The sequence below is a fragment of the Enhydra lutris genome, unplaced genomic scaffold, assembly GCF_002288905.1.
Source record: "Enhydra lutris kenyoni isolate GAN:26980312 unplaced genomic scaffold, ASM228890v2 scaffoldscaffold3, whole genome shotgun sequence".
NCBI lineage: Eukaryota > Metazoa > Chordata > Mammalia > Carnivora > Mustelidae > Enhydra > Enhydra lutris.
The window spans coordinates 27,349,837-27,366,338 of NW_019154087.1; the positions used below are offsets into that span (position 1 = coordinate 27,349,837).

General features: G+C 39.6%; 1 protein-coding gene across 1 annotated transcript in view; it reads left to right on the forward strand.

The window, feature by feature from the left end:
• LOC111154592 (mannosidase beta) overlaps positions 1-16,502 on the forward strand; it is a 122,154-nt gene that overhangs the window by 44,789 nt on the left and 60,863 nt on the right. The window lies entirely within an intron of this gene.

A 16,502-nucleotide genomic window follows, 5' to 3' on the forward strand; every position in this document is an offset into this window, starting at 1 on the left:
AACCTGCTTCTACTGGTGCTTTCTAATTTTTCAGTTTGATGTATTACCTATTGACTTCAAACCTAGAAGATAAGGATATAGCTCTCTTACATGATTCTCTCTCTTGACCTCTGCTTGGTCCCCAGTGTACATATTTTGCCTCCCTCTGCCGGTCCAGGGTTGTCAAATGATCGTTTTTGTTAATTTAGTATTCAGTGTTTACATTATTATATTATGAATATACTGTTCAAAGCTGAATTGCATGGCATACTAAAATCATACTTCCGGGACGCCTGGGTGGCTTAGTTGGTTAAGCAGCTGCCTTCGGCTCAGGTCATGATCCCAGCGTCCTGGGATCGAGTCCCACATCGGGCTCCTTGTTCTGTGGGGAGCCTGCTTCTCCCTCTGCCTCTGCCTGCCCCTCTGTCTGCCTGTGCTCTCTCTCTCTCTCTTTCTGACAAATAAATAAATAAAAATCTTTAAAATCATACTTCCTTTCCTTTGCAACTTTCTCTTTTCCTTAGACTTAATAATTGCCTCATGTTACTAGTTGCTTTTTTTTAAATCTTTTATCTTCCTCAAAATCATATACAAACTCTCTGATGTTCTTGAAATAACTTTTAAATTTAATCAGCTCACTAGGTGCTCTATCCATTGTTTATTGTTATTTTCATTTTTGTTCTCTCTAAACAGTCTGTCTTCCAGACCCATTTCTTCATCTCCCTGATCTTGCTTGGTTACTTTCTAGACCTTATACTTAACTGTTGTCCTAGAACTTCCTTTTATTATTATTCTTAGAATTTTATTTATTTGTCCTCTAGGAATTCTAGGTATTCTCTTCATCTTTCTTCTGGATTAAACATGGAACCCTGTTTCTTTGGAGCCGTGTTTCTCTCTTTTTTTAAATTTGACTTTCCACAGCTACTGATACACTATAGATTCCTGAGAAAGGCTGTGTAGGAAATAACATTTTTGAGAACTTTTTGAACATGCAAATACATAAAGTCTGTCTTCACAGTTATTTGATAGTTTGGCTAGGTATGAAAGTCTAGGTTGGAAATAATTCTCCTTCAGAATCTTGAAGACATTGCTTCATTATCTTTCAGCTTTTACTATTTTTGTTTTGAAATATAATTACATTCTAATTTTTGTTTCTTGTATAGGACTATTTTTGTTGGCTTCTGGAAGCTTTTAGAATTTCTTTATCTCTGATAATCTAAATTTAAAAATTTGAAAATGAGTAGATTTTTGTTGTTGTTCTTTTGCTAGTTATCCTTGTGGGTTCTTTGAATCTAGAAATCAATCTGTAAATTTTCTTGTATTATATCTTTAATAATTTTTCATTCATTATCTTTGTTTTATTTTTTTGGTATAACTGTTAATCAGATATTAGACCTCCTGAACTGAGCAATATTCCTAGATTTTCTTTTCTGTATTCTGTCTTATCTTTTTATTTTGTCTTCTGGTAGATTTAGTTGAGTTTATCTTCAGTTTTTATTCTTATTTTTATTTTTAAAAGATTTTATTTATTTATTTGACGGAGAGAGAACACAAGCAGGGAGAGTGGAAGATGGAAAAGCAGGCTCCCCTCTGAGCAGGGAGCCTGGTGTGGGACTTGATCCCAGGACCCCAAGATCATAACCTGAGCTAAAGGTAGTTGCTTTATCAACTGAGCCACCCAGGTGCCCCTTATCTTCAGTTTTTAAGATTAGATACTTTATTTTTGTTGTCACTTAAAAAAATTTCTAAAAAGTTATTTATTTATTTATTTATAAAGATTTTATTTATTCATTTGACAGACAGAGATCACAAGTAGGCAGAGAAGCAGGTAGAGAGAGAGAGGGAGAAGCAGGTTCCCCACTGAGCAGAGAGCCCGATGTGGGGCTCGATCCTAGGACCCTGAGATTATGACCTGAGCCGAAGGCAGAGGCTTTAATCCACTGAGCCACCCAGTTGCCCCTAAAAAGTTTTTTATTTTTATTATTTTATTAATCTTTTAAAGGATCTATTTTATTAATCTTTTAAAGGATCAATTTAAAAAAATTTTTAAAAAGATTTTATTTATTTGAGAGAGTGCTCTCTTATGCAGGAAGGTACAAGCAGGGGTGGGCAGGAGAGGCAGAAGCAGACTCCCTGCTGAGCAGGGAGCCTGATGGGGGGCTCAGTCCCAGGACCCTGAGATCATGACCTGGGCTGAAGGCAGATGCTTAACCAACTGAGCATCCCAGGCACCCCTTATTTTTTTTTTAAGTAATCGGGGCTCACACTTAAAACCCCAAGATCAAAAGTCGCATGCTCTAACAACTGAGCCAGCGAGACTGTCCACATAAGTCCTATATGAGCTTCAATATTCATTATTCAGGTGGAAGCCCAGCTTTATCATGTGGGGATACCTACATGTCTGTAGTTATAGATCGTGTGTGTGTGTGTGTGTGTGTGTGTGTGTGTGTGTGTGTGTGTGTGTATTTGCCAGTGAAGACATTCTCTACTCTCTCGCCTGGGGAATATAAGACTGGTTGTTACCATTCAGGGAGTCTAGTGGCAGAAGGGGACTCAGTTTCTGACATGGAGCTACAGTTTCATCTGTTCCCCCTTTCACATTGTGCTTTGTGTGCTCAAGTCTCTCTGGTTCTGAAAGGCAAAACAATAGGTGAGCCTCAGGATCCCTTTTCCCAAAGCAATGTACTTGATTTCTGCTTTTAGAATTAAAACATCTTATATAGGTCATTGTACATAAAACTGCCTTTTTATGTCATTTAAAAAATTCTAAAATAGAGTCAAGATTGAAACTGGAGCTATCTAGAAAGGACAATGAGGGACAAAATCCCTGTACTCAAAAGTATTGCTCTCAGAGTACCTCTAGAAAAATCTCATCCCATGCCTCCATCTGTCAGGGACCATTATTAAAAAAAAGAATACAGGGCATGTCTGACTCATGGCTCAGTCAGTAAAACGTCTGCCTTCAGCTCAGATCACGATCCCAGGGTTCTGGGATCGGGTCCCACATTGGGCTCCCTGCTCAGCAAGGAGCCTGCTTCTCCCTCTGCCTCTCTCTCTCTGTCTTTCATGAATAAATGAATAAAATCTTTGAAAAAATTAACCATGATACCTTTATCACATCCATCTAGATTAATAAGAATTCTTTTAAAAAAATAAATTAAAAAATTAAAAATACAATAAAAATATTTCCTCCTGAGGGCATGACCATCTTTTTTGTCCCTAAATCTGTGAATAAACCTTGTGGTAACCTTAACTAGAGGATAGTGAAAGGAAAATTTGTCTTTAGTCTAAAGAAATGACTAGGTTCTGCCTGGTTTGGGGCACAGCACTAAGGATTGGAAAGAACTACACTTTGGAATTTATTAGCTATAGGCTACTTATTTAGTCTTCCTTTTTTTTTTTTTAAAGATTTTATTTATTTGACAGACAGAGATCACAAGTAGGCAGAGAGGCAGACAGAGAGAGAGGAAGGGAAGCAGGCTCCCTGCTGAGCAGAGAGCCCAATGCGGGCTCCATCCCAGGACCGTGGGATCACGACCTGAACCGAAGGCAGAGGCTTTAACCCACTGCGCCACCTTATTTAGTCTTTCAAGTGTCATTTCTGTATAGTAAAATGGGACAGTAAAAATGACATAACCTGATCTGGCTTGTAATAGTGTACAGTAAGTAGTAGCAGTCTTAATCCCCTTCATAGGTCTCCTCCTTCTCCCAACATCAAGCTTTGGTGTTTTCAGTTGGCTGGGGTTATACTCTGGCATCATTTCTCACATTTGGTGCTACCTGTTCTTTGGGCCAGATACCATGGAAATGTACCCTTTAGAAGATCATTATTTGTTTTTCTTTGTTTAATCATGCTCTGTATTTTCTGAGACATTGTGAGTATTTGTGAATGTGTGTGTGTGTCCACAGTGTATATAGGGAGAATATCCTAGATCTGTCTAAAGGGCCAAAACATTCACTCTTACTCTCTCTTGGTACAAGATGTCTGCTCTCTCACATGTTGAGTTGTTGTGTGTTATTTTGATGAAACGAAGAGGAACTTAGGTGTTTTTCTGTTTGTGGGAAATAATTATTTTCATTCTGGCTAGCATGGTTGCATTATTGTTTATTATATTTAAAGTTGCCATTTTTTGAATTGGCCAGCAAGGGGAGTAAAGCTGTATTTTCCCATGCCTTGTGTTAATGTGTGTCTCTGAAGTGTACCCTTGGGCTGTGGTGACTATAGGTTTTTTTTTTTTTTTTTAATTTAATTTTACTTTTTCAGTGTTCCAAGATTCATTGTTTATGTACCACACCCAGTGCTCCATGCAATATGTGCCCTCCTTAACATCCATGACCAGGCTCACCCATCCCCCACCCCCTCCCCTCCAAAACCCTGGTTTGTTTCTCAGAGTTCACAGTCTCTCATCCTTCATCTCCCACTCCGATTTCCCCCAATTCTCTTTTCCTTTCCTTCTCCTAATGTCCTCCATGTTATTCCTTATGTTCCACAAGTAAATGAAACCATATGATAATTTACTTTCTCTGCTTGACTTATTTCACTCAGCATAATCTCCTCCAGTCCCATCCATGTTGATACAGAAGTTGGGTATTCATTCTTTCTGATGGAGGCATAATACTCCATTGTATATATGGACCATGTTTTCTTTATCCATTCGTCTGTCGAAGGGCATCTTGGTTCTTTCCACAATTTGGCGATTGTGGCCATTGCTGCTATGAACATTGGGGTAGAGATGGCCCTTCTTTTCACTACATCTGTATCTTTGGGGTAAATACCCAGTAGTGCAAATGCAGGGTCATGGGGTAGTTCTATTTTTAATTTCTTAAGGAATCTCCACACTGTTTTCCAAAGTGGCTACACCAACTTGCTTTCCCACCAACCATTTAAGAGGGTTGCCCTTTCCCTACATCCTCTCCAACACTTTTTGTTCACTGTCTTGTTAATTTTGGCCATTCTGACTAGTGTAAGGTGGTATCTCAATGTGGTTTTGATTTGAATTTCCCAGATGGCTAATGATGATGAACATTTTTTCATGTGTCTGCTAGCCATTTATATGTCTTCTTTGGAGAAGTGTCTGTTCATGTCTTCTTCCCATTTTTTTGACGTGATTATCTGTTTTGTGTGTGTTGAGTTTGAGGAGTTCTTTGTAGATCTTGGATATCAGCCCTTTGTCTGTAGTGTCATTTGCGAATATCTTCTCTCATTCCATGGGTTGCCTCTTTGTTTTGTTGACTGTTTCCTTTGCTGTGCAGAAGCTTTTGATCTTGATGAGGTCCCCAAAGTTCATTTTTGCTTTTGTTTGCTTTCCTTTGGAGATGTGTCTTGAAAGAAGATGCTATGGCCTATGTCAAAGAGGTTATTGCCTATGTTCTCTAGGATTTTGATGGATTCCTGTCTCACATTGAAGTTATTTATCCATTTTGGGTTTGTTATTTTTGAGACTCATTCATTCACTAAATACTTAAGGAACATCTACTGGGTTTCAGCCATTTTATTAGGCTCTGGTGGTAGAAGTGTGAGTAAAACATTGTTTCTATTTCTCTCTGAGGTCTTAGTAAAGCTAACAATTTGGTTGGGAAATTAAATAATTAAACAAGCAATTGCAATTAAGTGTAATAAGCACTCTAGAGAAATACAGAGTACTGTAGAAGGACCAGAGCAGGAGCATTCTGGGAAGATTCCCAGAGAAGGTGATATCTCTGTTCTCAGGGATGAGACAAATTTGACCAAGCAGTGTGTAGCAAAGAGGCAGAGGAACAAGAATATGTCAGGGCCCAGGGACTCATAGGAATATTGTGTGATTGTGGAGGTGAAAGTCATTTCAATGTGGCTGAGTTTGAGTTTGAAGTAGTACAAGGGATGGTTTCGTAATGGTAGGCTAGGGCAAGCTCATGCAGAGTCTGGTAAGCCCTGTGAAGGAACTGGACTTGGCCATGAGGGCAGTGGGAATTCTATGAAGGGTTTTAAGGAGAGAGCCATGATCATATTTGTTTTACAAAGATTGTACAGATCAGATTGGAAGAATGACAAGAATAGGAGGCCAGTTAGAAGACTGTGGTGGTGATCCAGGCATAAGATGATGGTTGCTCGGTCAATAGAATAGCTGAGGAAGTAGATTTGAGAAAGATTTAGGAGTTAAAACCATCAGACTTGTTGATGTGGGGATGGGAGAGAGGAGTGGATTAATAATGGTTCTTAAGGTGCTGTTTTGGGCTACTGAACAGGTTGCATTTCTTTGAACTCAGTTACTCAGAAAGAAGAGCAAGTTTGAGTGACAGTATGGGGTGCAAATTATTTCTGTGTTAGATGTGTTTTGTATGGAGTGATTAAGAGACACTTAAGGAATGATATTCAATGGGCATTTCATTATATAGGTCTGGATTTAGGAATTGTGTCTGGATTAAAAAGTAGATGCAGAAATACACAGAATACGTTAATGTAGTCACAGGAGGGGATGAACTACCTCAGGGACTGCATGGAGAGGAGTGCTAGGACAAAACTCGGCATCATTATAATTAAGCTGCGGGGGGGGGGGGAAGCCCATGGAGGAATCGAGGAAGAAATGACCAAAGAGGTAGAGGCAAACCAGTTGAGTGGGGAGTCACAGAAGCCAGAGGAAGAGGGTATTTTAAAAAGCAGAAAATGTTCGGAGTGTCAAAAGCTGCAAGGAACTCAAGGAGTGAAAAAGAGCCTTAGGTTTGGTAATAAGTAGATGACTGTTGGATTCAACCAGAAGGAGTCAGATTGCAGTAGGTGGAGAAGTGCCTGAAGGTGAGGAAGTAGAGACAGTGAGAGTAGGTGACTCTGAGAAATGTTTGATGGGAACCACCCCTGAGCCAAGTGGGAGTGGTGGCCAGTTGGGGTCAGAAGACTGGCTACATGTAGGGGACTGTGCAAATAGGTAAATATATCGACCTACCAAGATCCAGCTTTTTCATGGATGGTGGAAAGTAGTATACATATAGAAAAGAGAAAAGCTAGAATGGATTGGCATGAGTCCAGTGGAGTTGGAGTAGTGTGAACTCATGATTTTCAGCATATGTAGATTAAAAATAGAACTATACAAATCTAAATGCATGTGTGTATATTTACAGATAGACAGCCAGACACACACACACACACACACACACACATTTCCTAGCTCTTTTCAGGCCTTCCCAGAGATCTCGAGAATAATGGCACTCTAGTAACAATGGACAGAGCTGAGAGCCTGATGTGGGACTTGATCCCAGGACCCTGGAATCATGACCTGAGCCAAAGGCAGATGCTTAACCGACTGAGCCACCCAGGATCCTCTAGATCTTGGTCTTTAAATAATATTGTCTACTGAAGAGGATCAGGTCTCTTCAGAGAGATGATGGATGCTAGGGCTAGAGCTCAGAATGTCTTGCTGCACTAGAAAGTAAGAAGGTACTCAAGAATGGTCAGGTAAGTCAGGGTACCTGGGTAGCTCAGCTGGTTAAGCATCAGACTCTTGATTTCAGCTCAGGTCATGATCTCAGGGTTGTGAGATCAAGCCCCATGTTGGGGCTGCATGCTCAGTGGGGAGTCTGTTTAAGATTCTCTTTCTTTCCCACCCCCCATGTGTGCACTCTCTCTCTCTCTCTCAAATAAATAAATAGAATCTTAAAAAAAAAAAAGAAGGATGGAATAAGTCAAAAGACTGTTTAATGTGCTCCCACTGGCCAAATCTGAGAAACTTGAGCATTAAAATAAAAAGTGGTAGTAAAAAATTATAACCCATTTAACAAGTAAATGAGAGGAAGGAAAGTGATCCCTAAAGTGGAATATCAACTGATAAATGTAGAAGGAATAATGGAGCTAGAATAATAATCATTTGAAACTACTGTAGTTATAAGTAATTCAGGTAAGAAATATGAATGGATGCTAAAACTGAGGGTAAAAATGGCATGAAATAATATTTATATAGCCTCAAAGCATCTCTCAACAAAATATTTATAATTATAATGGAGAAAAAAACACAGTGGGGAAATCTAGCAGACACTATCTTGATTAAGTGGTTAAGTTTATCACCACCAACGTGACAAAGTGACATGGTGTCCACCCAATAAGCCAGAAAGAGGAATATGGCATCACTTCTGTGACAGTCCAGTCAAAGCAGATAACCTGGATCTAATCCTGAGGTAGCAGCATCAGGCAATCTCAAATTGAGCTCCATGAGCTAAAACCTTAAAATGTACTCAGTCTACTATAATCTTAAAAAATGTCAAGGAAGAGTAGGGAACTATTCCACATTTAAAGAGACTACAGAGATGTCACACCTGAGTGCAGTGCCTGATCTTTTTTTTCTATAAACAATGTCATTGGGACAACTGACAAAACTTGAGTGGGGTCCCTGGGTGGAGGATATTTGTACTACCTTTGTACTGCTTTTGCACTTTTCTGTAAGTTCAGATGTTGCAACATAAGAAGGAACACCATTAAGAGAATGAAGAGCAATGACAACAAAATCCTGACTGGAAAGAGCCAGAGACAGGGCAAGACTGAAAACAGTTCAAAACCAGAGAGGTGGTTCAGGGGCAAAATCTCTGATAAGGTAGGGGAGGATGACATCGGCACACTAGTGAATGGATTCAGTAGGGGAGGAGGGGCTCTGTTTTCTTGCCATAGGGGTTAAAGATAAAATAACATATGTAGAGGAAAGGATGGAGCTTAAGGATGGAAGTAAGTTTGAAGATCCCTAGGACCACTTAAGGTATAGTTTCTTTCTGTGGGAATTGCAAGCTCTTCTTTCAGCAGAGTCTTAAGAGGAAAAGTGAACCTTAGCAAGAAAGTTTAGGGAGTTCTGCTCAGGTAACTGTTTCTTCTCCTGGGCACTAGGATATAATGTCTTGTTGAGAGGAATGGGGGACAAGTGAGAAATTTGAGAAAGTGAAGTCTTGAGATAGCTGCTATAGAGAAAAAGCTAGAAGGGGTTAAGGCAACATGACAGGATTCTGGGATAAGAATTGAGGGTGAGGCTGAGAACGGAATCTCTTTATCTGAGAGTTGGCATCCTTCACTTTGGATAAAGTATTGATTTCTGTTTAGGACATGTTAGGGTGGTTTGGTGGTGTTTTACAAGGTGTCTTGGTGTGTGGTATGGTTTGAAATTGTTTTCTGGACCCTCCACCAACCCTGCTTGTACACATGCTAATGAAATTCCTTGTATTTGAGCAACAGGTTAAAGTTTGAGGTGAGGCTTGGGTCCAAAACTAGGTATCTTTCCTTGCTATGGTTTTTGAAATTATCTTATTTCTAGAATGTTCTATGTCATGTAAGAGTCTTAAGGTACTGTTTTAGTTAGCCTGTTAAAACCTTACTATAACATTTAAATCAGTGTTGTATTCTGCTCATTAGAAGGCTTAGAAGATAGCCATGAAGGTGATTAAAGAAAAAAGAGGATAAAGGAATAAGGTGATTTACCTCAGAGAGCTGAGGACACGTTTGCTAATTCTTTTTTTTTTTTTTTTAAGATTTTATTTATTTATTTGACAGAGAGAGAAGTCATAAGTAGGCAGAGAGGCAGACAGAGGGGGATGGGAAGCAAGCTCCCCGCTGAGCAGAGAGCCCGAAGAATGTGGGACTCGATCCCAGGACCCTGAGCTCATGACCTGAGCAGAAGGCAGAGGCTTAACCCACTGAGCCACCCAGGCGCCCCTACATTTGCTAATTCTTTACTTGTTATTAATGAAATTTTTCATTCATCTGTAATAGGAAAGAGTTGGATGAGGAAGTGAATTTAGAATGGAGCCTGTGACACCAAGGTCACCCATGGGAGCAGCTGTGTGGTGGTGGTGGTCAAGGTTGTACACCCTAGAATGGGCCACAGAAGAACACCTCAGCACGCGCTCGCAGTGGGAATGTTGAAGAGTATTTATGTCCATTTGTCCGTTAGACTAGGATGGTAGAGGCTGATCAGAGGATCTCTTGCACCTCCCCACAATTCTGATTGCTCAGAAGAGAAAACCGGAATGAAATAAAAATTTGAGCTCTCTGCAAGTTTTAGGAATCAGTGTTTGCCTTTGAAATTTAGATTAATGGTATAGACTAATTTCACATTTTGTAAGTGAGAAATAATACCTAATTGACCTTTCCAGGGTGGTTTTTACAGGGAATTCAGTACTTGCCAGCCCTAAATTTCTTCATGTTTTCAGATGGTTTCAGACTTGCCAGTGTTTCAACAAGCAAGGAGTTGGCAGGGGTCTCTAAGTCTAATTTCTTTGGTGGGAATGTGTCAGATTGGGGCTTCTTTTCTTGTCTTGTTAAACTGAAGTCTAGTTGACACACGATGTTATTTCCAGGTGTATAATAAAGAGTTCAGATAACTCTGTACACTATGTTGTGTTCACAATGGAGCTACTCTGTCACCATGTGACACTCTTATAATACCATTGACTATATTCCCTATGCTGTGCCTTTTATGTCCGCAACTTACTCATTCCGTAACTGGAAGCCTGCACCTCCCACTCCTCTTCACCCATTTTACCCATCCTCACGCCCCCTCCTGTCTGGCAGTGGTCAGTTGGTTCTTTGTTTTTATGGATCTTGGTTTTTTTGGTTTTTTTTTTTTTTTTTTTGTGGTTGTTTTTTCTGCTCTCATTTGTTTGTTCTGGTTTTTAGATTCCATGTGTAAGTGAAATCATATGGTATTTGTCTTTCTCTGACTTATTTCACTTAACATAATACCCTCTAGGTTCATCCATGTTGGCAGATTGGAATTTCTTTTTATTTTCTGTTTATTGTGAATTATAACACACATACAGAAAACTCTACAGAACATGTGTGAAATGCTGGATGAGGGATTAGAAAAAGAATTATGTTATAGTTATCCTGATCAAGAAATAGAATAATTGCTAGTACCTCTGAAGCTCCCCCTGCCCCTTTGTGAGCATCCCCAATCATTGCGCCTTTGTCCTTCCGGAATATCCACTCTCCTGCCTTCTCACACTAGTGTACTTTTGCCTGTCTTTGACCTTTATGTACATGGAACCACTTTTGCCTGTCTTTGACCTTTATGTACATGGAACCACATGGTATGTATTCTTTTGTGTCTGGCCAACTTGGCTCAACATTATACTTGTGGCGTTTAGGTATGTAGTCATATATAGCTGTAGTTTGTTTATGCTGTTGTGTTATATTTCTTTTTTCTTTAATTTTTTTATTTTTATTTATTGGACAGATGGAGATCACAAGTAGGCGAGAAGCAGGCAGAGAGAGAGGAGGAAGCAGGCTCCCTGCTGAGCAGAGAGCCCGATGCAGGGCTCGATCCCAGGACTCTGGGATCATGACCTGAGCTGAAGGCAAAGGGACACCCAGGCGTCCCTGTTGTGTTATATTTCAATGTATTATACATTCTGCTGTTGAAATTTAGGTAGTTTACAGGTTTGGCTATTCTGAGTAATGCTACTATGAACATTATTATTATTTTTATGTCATGTTAGTCACCATACAGTCCATCATTAGTTTTTGATGGAATGTTCCATGATTCATTGTTTGCATATAACACCCAGTGCTCCATGCTATCTGTGCCCTTCTTAATGCCCATCACCAGGGTCACCCCTCCCTGCCACTCCCCTCCCCTCTAAAACCCTGTGAACATTATTGATGATCAGTCAGAGCACAACGTTTGTGCTGGGATGGGAATCACTGGATCACAGGAGACGCATAGGTCAGCTTTGAGAGAGCCTGCTGAGCTGCCTTCCAGAGGGCTTAGGTTTCACTTCTGCCCATGCTCACGTGCCTCCCAGCGCTAGCTGTTGTGTCAGGACTTCTGTTCTCCTCACGGACACCTCCTTATCTCACCTCAGTGGCTCTGGTATCCTGATAGTTCTGTTGTTACCTTGGGCTTGCTCTATGTAAAACTGTTCCTATTTTGAAGCTATCTTATTGTAATCCATCTTGCTTCAGTTTTATATCTTTCATGCCTCTCTTCCACTGAGATTAGACATACTCATTTTTTTTTAAAGATTTTATTTATTTATTTGACAGAGAGAGATCACAAGTAGACAGAGAGGCAGGCAGAGAGAGAGAGAGAGAGAGGGAAGCAGGCTCCCCGCTGAGCAGAGAGCCCGATGCAGGACTCGATCCCAGGACCCTGAGACCATGACCCGAGCCGAAGGCAGCGGCCCAACCCACTGAGCCACCCAGGCGCCCCAACATACTCATGTTTTTTAAAGATTTTATTTACTTAAGAGAGAGAAAGAAAGACAGTACACGTAAGCAGGGGGAACAGCGGGCAAAGGGAGAAGCAGGCTCCCCGAAGAGCAGGGAGCCCTGACGTGGGACTCGATCCCAGGGCCCTGTGTCAGACGCTTAAGCAATTGAGCCACCCACACGCCCAGACATAAGGGTATTTTATTTTTTGTTTACTCAGTCTGTCTCAAGACAGCAGCACAGTTAACTCAGACAAAAAGGCCTTGGAGAAGTTAGGAATTTTGGATGCAGTCCATGCAGCAGAGATGTACTCTGTCTAATAGGAGGGGAAAGGGCTGACTACATTTCTTTGTGAACAGGGAAGAATATATTGATGACTGAACATTTTTTTTTTTGACTGAATGACTGAACATTTTTTTTTATTGTTGAAAGGAATAACTTTGAGGTACATACTGTAGGTATGAAGGGAGGTCATATGAAGAAAATATAGGAAATTTAAAAATAAATTAAAAAAGAAAAGATAGGCATTGAGCTCTTATAAATTCTGTCCAACAAGTCATTTCACAGGGACCCTAAAGTGCAAGTCTGGTAGAGTCAGCTTGCTTTTAACAAAGGAAGTTTTGTGTATATGTTTAGTGGGAAAGGCTACTCTGGGTAAATGAGATTTAAAAAAATCTTCCTAATCATTATTTTGCCATCTTCTGCCCAGGTTAATTGAATATTTTTATCCTACTAATTGATTATACTGCATTTCTACCTAATACATGTCAAAGACATAATAAGTATGTTTGAAGGACTATTACAGTTTACCTTTCTAGAAAAATAGTACATCAATTAGTTGGTATTTCTCTTTAGCACAACTTATTTTGTACGAGTCTCCCATGTAGTCCCTGTGTAAGGTAAATCTTGCTAAAAGCAACAGAAAGCAGTTGTTTGTATTTGTCTTAGCATCAAGATTCTCTAATTAAATTATGTAGGGAAATAGGCAATGTAATAATACGTATTCCAGAATTAGAAATTATTTTGCGCAGTTCCTAAACCAGAAGAGGTAAAAAACTGCCCCTAGCTATTACAATTAGAAAATAATGGAGATTTATTCCTCTTTTTTCTTTTTTCAAATTTTGCTTTGTTCTTTGTTTCTTAAGTTCCCAGTTTCATCTTTGCAGTATCTGCAGGGCAGAAAGGGAGCACAATGCCTGTGAGGTTTTTTTTTTCTTTTTCTTTCTAAATGCTGCTTTTGGCTCTTTAAAGACCTTAAAAGTACATAGCCAAAAAAATATGGAATTCAGAATAATCGAGGTGTATTTCTGACTACTTCGTACATCTGATCAATACTGAGAGTTCACAGAGATTGTGAAGTGTGTCACACTCTGTGTGTCTCTGGTTTCCTAGGGCAACTGTAACAAATGGAATAGCTTAGAACAAAAACAATTTAATTTCTCATAGTCCTGGAGGCTCAAAGTCCAAAATCAAGGTGTTGGCAGGCCATGTTCCTTCTAAAGGCTCCAAGGTGGATCTGTCATTGCCTCTTCCAGATTCTGGTGGTTGCGGTAATCCTTGGCATTTCTTGGCTTATAGTTGGGTTACTCACATCTCTGTCTCTCTCATCATATGGCCTTCTCTGTGTATGTGTGTGTCTCTGCTTTTCTTACAAGGATGGCAGCCTTTGGATTAGGGTCCATCCTAAGCCAGTATAACCTCATTTTAATAACTAATTATATCTGTACAGACCCTATTTGCAAATAAGGTCACATTTGAGTTTTTAAGTAATTTGAATTTTGAAGGACACTGTTCATCTCAGTAAATTTCCCTTTTGTCTTTTTTTAAAAAAGATTTTATTTATTTGAGAGAGAGAGGGAGTGTACAAGCAGGGGGAGGGGCACAAGGAGAGGGTTAAACAGACTCCCCACTGAGCAGGGAGCCTGACTCAGGCTCGATCCCAGGACCCCAAGACCATGACCTGAGCCCAAGGCAGACACTTAATGGACTGAGCCACCCAGGTGCCCCCCCTTTTGTCTTTCCAGCTGTCACATTTTAATTGGATATTTCCAAAATGGCTGTGGATAGCAGCTACCCAGACTGGGTCATGGGAGCAGTTAGCCCTGGGTACAGGCAATAAGTGGGTGAATTATGTGTATTAGTGTGTCTGGCAATTCTGTACAATGTCAGTGATTAAATACTCCTCCCTGTAGAATCTTTTGTTGGTTTAAGTTTTATCCATCTGTGCAATTATTCTTGAGTTTTAATAACATATATGTAGGCTTCAATTAGCACATTTTTATTATTAACTCTTTAATAAATGTTATATTCTACATGGACATAAATTTGGAGAACTCTTAGTTATATAGTTGTCCCCAGGATCATGGAGACTCAGCTGCATATAGTCATTTTGAAAGTAAGTTTATAATAGTTTAAAACAGATTAAACTTGTTTTGGAATAGTTTGTGTCCCCAGTCTCTGTCTTCTTACATAGTCTTGCATTTAAAAGTAGATTAGAAACAACAATAGCAGAGTGATTATAAAAAAGCAGAAACTAAACATGAGCTACTTCAGTGTGACCTAAAGCTTAAAATTTTAATATAGAAATAATTGATAAACTGAACTTGAGTAAAATTAAAAACTTCTGGGGGGGTACCTGGGTGACTCAGTCATTTGGGCATCCAACTCTTGATTTTGGCTCTGGTCCTGATTTCAGGGTCATGATATTAAGCCCCACATCAGTCTTCACACTCCGAGGGAGTCAGGTTGGAAGTCTTTCTCTCCCTCTCTTAAGCCCCTCTCCCTCCTTGCGCTCGTGCTCTCTCTCTCTCAAATAAATAAATCTTAAAAAAAATTCAAAACAACTTCTCTGCCAAAGACAATGTCAAGAGAATGAGAAAACAAGTCACAGATGGGAGAAAATGTTTGCAAAAGACATATCTTGTTAAACAAAATACATGAAGAACTATTAAAACTCAGCAGTAAGAAAAGAAACCAATTTAAAAAAAGGTGGGCTAAAGACTGTAGCAAGCTTGAAGAGATACAGATGGCAAATAAACATATGAAAAGATATTCCACATCACATGTCATTAGGAAAATGCAAATTAAAACAAGATGGCACTATACACCCATTAGAATGGCCAAAACATGGGGCACCTGGGTGTCTTAGGTCATGATCTTGGGGTCCTGGGTTGGCACCCTGCATCAGGTACCTTGCTCAGTGGGGAGTCTGCTTCTCCCTCTCTCTCTGACCCTTCTCCCTGCTTGTGATCTCACTCGCTCACTGGCTTGCTCGTGCTCTCTGTCAAATGAATAAATAAAAACAAACAAACAAACAAAAAAAGGCCAAAACCTGGAACACTGACAGTTCTAAATGCTGGTGAGGATATGCAGCAACAGGAACTCTCTTTCATCACTGGTGGGAATGCAGAGTGGTACATACAGTCACTCACTTTGGAAGACAGTCTGGTGGTTTCTTACAAAACTAAACATACTCTTACCATATGATCCAGCAGTTGATCTGCTTACTGTCCAAAGGACTGAAAACGTATGTCCACACAAAATCTGTACATTGCTGTTTACAGCAGGTTCATTCCTAATTGCCAAAAGTTAGAAGCAACCAGGAAGTCTTTCAGTAAGTGAAGTGGTAAGTAAACCTGGTGGATCCAGACAATGGACTATTTATTATTCAGTGCTGAAAAGAGCTATTATGCCCTGAAAAGACTTAGAGGAAGCTTAAACGATGATTACTAGGTGAAAGATGCCAGTCTGAAAGGGCTCCATATGGCATGACTCCATGTATGTGACATTCTGGAAAAGATGAAACTATGGAAGTAGTAAAAAGATCAGTGGTTGCTAGGGACTGTGGGGAGGAGGGAGAAGGGAAGGGGTGGTGCATACTGGATTTTGAGGGCCGTGGAACTACTCTGTATGACACCATAATGATAACATGTTGTTATTATACATTTGTCCAAACCTATAAAATGTAACACATCATGAGTGAAGTCTAATGTAAACTAGGTCTTTGGGTGATAATGATGTGTCAATTTAGGTTTATTAGTTGTAACTAATGTACCACCATAGTGGAGGATGCTGGTCATGGGGAAGGCCATGCACTGTGGGGGCAAAGGGTATATGGGAAGTTTTTATACTTTTCCCTAAATTTTGCTGTGAATCTTAACTGCTCTAAAAAAATAAAGTCTGTAAAAAAAAAAAAAACTTAGAGGAAAGTGTGAACTGAGATGTAGAATATGTAATATTTTGTTTGGTAAGTGGATATTTGAATTGATATATGAAATATTTTACTAGTTTTAATATCTTTAGAATTGAAATTCTTTAGTTAATTTTTTTCTTCCAAATTTTTATTTAAATTCTAGTTAGTTAATGT